General features: G+C 31.0%; 1 protein-coding gene across 6 annotated transcripts in view; it reads right to left on the bottom strand.

Moving 5' to 3' along the window:
• Positions 1-5524, bottom strand: part of LOC106473980 (syntaxin-16-like) — a 41717-nt gene extending 36193 nt beyond the window's left edge. The window contains exons 1-2 of one of the 6 annotated variants that reach the window (XM_022402359.1): positions 5284-5524; positions 2135-2194 (exon numbers count right to left, since the gene is read on the bottom strand). The gene's annotated coding sequence lies outside the window, so the exon portion shown is untranslated. Of the gene's footprint in view, positions 1-2134; positions 4286-5283 lie in introns of those variants that run through there. The other 5 variants (XM_022402360.1, XM_022402362.1, XM_022402364.1 and 2 more) reach the window with 5 other exon arrangements.
• Between the last annotated feature and the right edge of the window lie 994 nt (positions 5525-6518).

The following is a 6518-nucleotide window of genomic DNA, read 5'->3' as shown; positions in this document are numbered from 1 at the left end:
AGCATGTTCGGTGTGACGGGGATTCGATCCCACGACCCGCAGATTGCGAGTCGAGCTCCCTAACCACCTGGCCATGCCGGGCCAGTATCTGATGAAGTGATTCAACTGGATAAGTATTGTAACACAACTATGTTATTTTTGAGTTGAAAATTAATTGTGTTAATGAATGGTGAAAGAAAGACACTGGCCCAGTAAAGTCATTCAATTTACATATAGTTTCACATTTTTCTGCAAGTAATTATAAAACAAAATTGTAAAATAATCCAAGCTATATCATTCCAGAAACTTATAAATCTTGAAGATAAAAAAAATTTCAAAGAAAACATTACGCTTAAAAATCAATGACTAGAATCTATCAATCCTAATATTCAAATTAATACATTACCAACCTTTTCAAGCACCATTCACACATGTTGTAAAAAACTATCCAAACCACTAACAATCTTGAACACCTGAATCAAGTCCCTTATTTTTTACATGTTCCCAGAGAAAACAAGTCTAGAAATGTAAGCCTCTTCTTACAGTATTTATTACTTAAACAAGTTACTACTAATCTCTTTCTATAAATTTGTATAACTCACGTATAGTAAGATGGTCAAAACCAGACCTATTTCTCCAGTGAAACCTTACCACATTATTAAGCAACAATACACTACAATAACCTTCATGTTCTTAAATTCAAAAATCCTATGGAGTAACAAAAATAACTTTATATGCTCTTTTCACTACATCTAAGCACTCAGTAGAAGGATTTATGGTTTTATAAATAATCACTCCAATTTAACCCTTCTCTTTTTCTAAGATACTCCTTTCACATAAAAGTATATTTTTTTCCAAATTTCCAAACCCCCAAATGTATGATTCTACATTTCTCAATATTACATTTCTGCCAATTCACTATGATGTCAAGGTCATTTTAAATATGAAAAACATTCAACATAATCAGCTCCTCGCTGCATTTTAGCATCATCAGCAAACTGAGAAATATTACTGACCAAGATGTTATCCAATTTATTAACATAAGATAAATGTCCTAAAATAGAACTCCAAATGAATTTACTAGTCACAATCTTCCTGATAGAAAAATACCCATGAATTATCATTTCTTTTTTACAACTAAGCAATTTTTTTATCCACTTAGCTTTTCCATTAATCCCATAAGCATTCACTTTTTATCAGACAGTTTTTCAAATGCTTTCTTAATCCCAAATAATAAAATAACATCAAAAAGATGAGGGCACTCTCAGCATAATGCCAAACTTAAATTATTGAAGTCATAGAAGGGGTTTCAATAGTTCAATATATTTTCACTGGAGCATATATGTGAGATTACAAGTGATATTATTTAGGTTTTATCAATTTTGAGGGGCTTCAACTGGTTACCTGTTGAAAATCCTTTGACTTTACAATTAATAATGTTAGTATTGGTGAACTGATTATTATAGGTAGTAACTATAAGCTTTAGAAACTTAAACCAGAATTTATTATACATAATTCTATGTTCTATTAGAATTGGCACTATTATTTAGGGAATTGATAAAACAAATATATATTTTTTGTGTTGAATTTTGATGGCAGAAGGAATAAGAAGTTTTGGAAAGGTGAGGCATATCTCCAGATAAGGCAGGTTTCCAATGGGGTGGTATTTCTAAACATATTGATTAGATGTGAAAAGATGTAATTATCTCCACATACAAATCACTACATAGGCCTCACTCAGAATATTGTGTACAGTTTTGGTCTCCTTATGAATGAAATGATACTGATCTACTAGAAAGGATTCAGAGGAGAGTTTACTATCCAGAGATAGTAAGATTATCTTACAAGGAATACTTTAAGATCTTTTATCACATTTTCTCTTTAAAAAGAAGAATAAGAGGTTATTTTACTGACAGAAAAGAAGAATAAGAGGTCATTTTACTGACAGAAAAGAAGGGTAAGAGGTGATCTTACTTAAATTTATAAGATTATATAGGAGCTTGATAGGATTAATACCTCCAATTCCTTTTGTTATATTCTAAAGATAATAGGATGACAGGACATATATTTAAGATTGGAAAAAAAAAAAAAACTAAGCTCCAATGAAGACAGCTTTTTTTTTCTAAAATGGGGGATGACTTATGGAAGGACTTACCATTAGTAGTAGTGAATGCCAGCACTTTATCATATGTTATAGAGGGGAACTGTTGATTTCCTGAAAAGTAAAAGGTGGATTTACATTTTTACTTTTCCCTAGGATGGATATACAAGGGCAGCCTTGAAAAATCAAATGGTTCCTTACTGTACTTAGGTTATGTTATCAATAATAACAACTTTCAAGTGAAAGTATTGAAGTGTATAACATATCAACTATACTATGCTGATGAGGCCTTTCCCTCAAAACCAGAGCTATTCAGGTCATCTGAGATACAACAGACACAGCAGTGCTTGAAATACTATTTATACCAGCAATCTCCTTGACAATAACAGTTACAGTGTAAACTGGATTAAGTTCAAGAAATGTAATTTATTCCAAATTTTATTTATGTTACAACACAAGAATTAAAGTAAAGATTGTTATTTACCTTAACACCATATATTTATTTTTTTCTTGAATTAAACTGTTCCTTTAGTCAGAAGGAGAATTATGTTGATAATTATTAAGAACTTTCAAATAAAAGTAAAGAAGAATGTATAATAATTTGTCAACAACACTGTATCTGTTACATCCAGTGCTGATAAAGCTTTTCACCCAATAACAGGGCTCTTCAGGCTAGCTTGGATAAGTCAGGCACAGTAGTGGTTCAGATGCTATTTATATTAGCAAACAGCTTGACAACAACTGTTAATATGAACTGGATAAAGCTCATGAAGTGTCATATTTTCTTCTAAATTTCATTTATGTCACAAAAATAAGAATTAGGGTAAGGATTTCTTATCATTATTTAGTCATTTGAGCATAATATATATTATTGATTACTATTTTCTTAAATTAACTTGCTCATTATTCAATTTTGAGTACTTCAATTACATCACCCTTCAACAGTTCAAGGAAAAACAAGTTAGGGATTTAAACCCATCTTCAAATGACAACCCATGCATCCTTGGAATCATCCTAGTAGCTCTCTTCTGAACACTCTTCAACAACTCAATGTCCTTTCCAAAATAAGAAGATCAAAACAGCACCCAATACTCCAAATGAGGCTTAACTAGTCACAATGAATTTTTGAAACTTATATTTGATATCCTTATATGTAAAATACACAACTCAAAATTCTGTTGACTTTACCACTTCCAACAGAGCACTGTCTCAAAGGTTTAAGAATTGTATTAACTAATACCCAACAACCCTTTCTTCATCCAAGTAACCAAGAGGATTTCCATTTAAATTCTATCTGTAACTTATGTTAATTCACATGCTTAACCTTACACTTGTCGTAATTAAACACCACCCAATACAGTTTGTTCTACTAACCAACTGAGCTAAATTTCTCAATAAAAACCACAGAATCCTTGTTAAGCCAGCCAGATCTAAATTTTTATATCATCAACAAACTTAAAAAATTTAATAAATATGTCCCAATTAATATCATCAACATAATTGAGGAATATTATTAGGTCCAGGATCCTTATCTATGTTTAAACTCAAGCTGTTGATAAGAACAAATTACATCTCTGTTACACATTCTTAACATTTCCTCCAAACATGTTTTCAGGGTCAGGTTTCCGACACAAATCCTCCCTAATGAAAACCAATGAAAAAACATCTATTAAAAGTACAACTATCATAAAGTCAACAAAAACTTCACCCCATCCTTCAGAAGTATGATTTTTCATTCTCACATTATGATTATTTGTAAAACTTCTAAAGAAACTCTTTGTTAATTCTAACATTATGTGCCAACTGCTCCTTTTAAGTTATTTTTGATATCCTAATTTCCTAACTGTTCTACAATCCTCTCAATTTCAAACCTATAGTTTAATCTGTAATTTTATTTTTTATGTCTCTATTAAACTACCTATGTTTATTCATCATAGTAGTCTTTATTTTCCTAAACAGAACATGCCTGTCTTCAATTAAAAACAAATTTAGCACTGGAAAGTTTCCCTCATTTCTTTAGCATTTCCCTTTAACAAAGCTGGCCAATCATCTAAAGCTAACTGCTGCTACTAGATCTCAAAATTGGCTTTCTCAAAACTTGGAACTAAAACTGCATTAATTATTCTTGATAACATGCAACAAAACACCAAATGTAATTATATTATGATCATTCATACCAAATGCATTATAGCTATAAAATATAATTATAAATACAAATTTAAAATCTGAAACTGTTTGTAAGGAGGAAAATTAATATAATTATGGGAACTTCACAAGTTAGCTACCCTATAGGCAGTTATCTATTATAATGGTTGATATATACTAGACCTACTTCTTTCCATTAAAATTTGATACAAACAATAGCCCTAACCAAATGAAAGTTGACAGTTAGGTAAACCAAAAGGAAAAGTCTGGAAACATTACACAGTAGTTAATGGGCTTGATGAAGCTAGCAATGGCTACATATCAACTATCGGATGCAAATATGAAGTACTGTCAAACAGCATATTTCATTCAAATAAAATGTTTCAACTTAGTTAAGTACTTTAATAATTTTGTTTTCAGCTTACTTACTGATTATGTATTGTTTTATTGCAAGTTACAGCTTTTACAATAAGGTAGATTATTTTTTTATAATTTTACCATTAAAACTTGTGTATTTAGGCTAAGAATGATTGCACCAGTGATTGAAACATCATACCTGTTCAAATAGAAAATCTTCCTTACTGTAAGTGCTGTAACTTTTAATAAAATAATTAGTTCAAGACTGTCTAAAATCTAACTAAGTACTTTACAAAATGCAATAAACGCTCAGGTTCTGTAAAATTAAAATTTCAAAAGGAATTTGTGAGAGATTGTGCAAGATGCCAAGTTTTTTAGTAATGTGAACACAGTGTTTTCCTTTATTGATGATTAAGTGAATGAAGATCAACAAATACTACCCGTGATTGTCATGAAATAAGCCTAGTTTCTCGAAATAATTTAACGTCTTAAAACCTTGAAAACAAAACATTGAATTGCCAACTACGTTAGAGAATTTTCATGCCTCGTGGCTTAATTTTTTTCATTAATATTTCTATAAACGTAAAAGAAAATCTATAATTGATATCAATTATCGCTATCAAATAGTAAACTGCATTAATACTAATACTTTCTATATTACATATACATAAACGTTTACATAAGAAAAGAAAACCTCATACAATTACAACCATACAGATATCACTTAAGTTTCACTTTTTCGAGTTTCATGATGCCACTGACAACACCTTATCGTAATTTCTTGATATTTCATATATTAAGAATTAAAGCTGTCTGATCGATAAAGTATATACAATTATCAATATTATACTGGGCGAACGCTTAAATTATCTCAAACAATTTTGACCTAAGCTCTAATTCTAGGAGTATGATCTTCTCACAGTTCCTCCCCGATGCGACAAAAACTCCAATCATGAGCGACCAGTCACTGGAAGCAACAACTCATTTTCAGTATACCTACGTGGATATATATATTCGTTATTGTTTATATTCAAAAAAGTAGAAAATCAACATTTTAAATAACGGTAATTTTGAAATAGTTTACAAACACAGGAATAAGCAAAAATAAGAAAACACCAGAAAAATGCACACATTAGGCTGAAATTAGCTCAATTTCCATATACTGTTGTTTTGGGTTTTCAATAATATTAACATCGCCCATTAATTGTACAATATTTGACATTTTGACACCTAATATAAAATCAGTTGTCCCTGTTGCCGTGTCATTACGTACTTTCTTAATAGTGTGAGGTATTAACTTATTTTTCCTTGCAAGGTCACACATATATATGTTTCTTTCATATATTTATTTCGATGTTTGTTTGTTCGTTTTGAAGTTAAGCACAAAGCTACACAATGAGCTATCTGTCCTCTTCTCACCACGGGTATTGAAACTCGGTTTCTAGCGTTGAAAGTCCGTAGACATACCGCAGTGCCACTGGGGGAATTCGATGTTCGTTCTGTTCATCTTTGGATACCAGATCCAGCCTTACTTCTTAAACTTTATGATTTCTCGCCCTTTCTTTATTAGAACAATCTTCATTCGTTTGTTTTGTAGTTTTGTGATTACTGTTGTGATCCTGTTTCTTTACAACATCATACAAATTATTATCTTCGACCCTATCAAGGTTACCTAGGTCATTTTCCTCCACCTGACTTTGTCAGGAACTAAGTTATGTTATGTTTGCCAATTGTCAATTAAAGGCTTTTACTTATACTTCTTCATAGTATAAATATGCACTGTGTTATTGTTGGGCTTAAGATTCTTCTACAGTAGGTGTCTGTGACTTGTTGTCTATAAATTCAACGATAAATGAACAGCACACACTCCACTTCTTTTCAAAATAATACATATTGTTACGTCTCCGTGTGTTAATTAATTTTCCGTAACTTCGTT

The sequence above is a fragment of the Limulus polyphemus genome, unplaced genomic scaffold, assembly GCF_000517525.1.
Source record: "Limulus polyphemus unplaced genomic scaffold, Limulus_polyphemus-2.1.2 Scaffold6697, whole genome shotgun sequence".
Lineage (NCBI taxonomy): Eukaryota > Metazoa > Arthropoda > Merostomata > Xiphosura > Limulidae > Limulus > Limulus polyphemus.
Note: the sequence above shows the minus strand (reverse complement) of the source record. Positions and strands in the feature narration are given on the sequence as shown.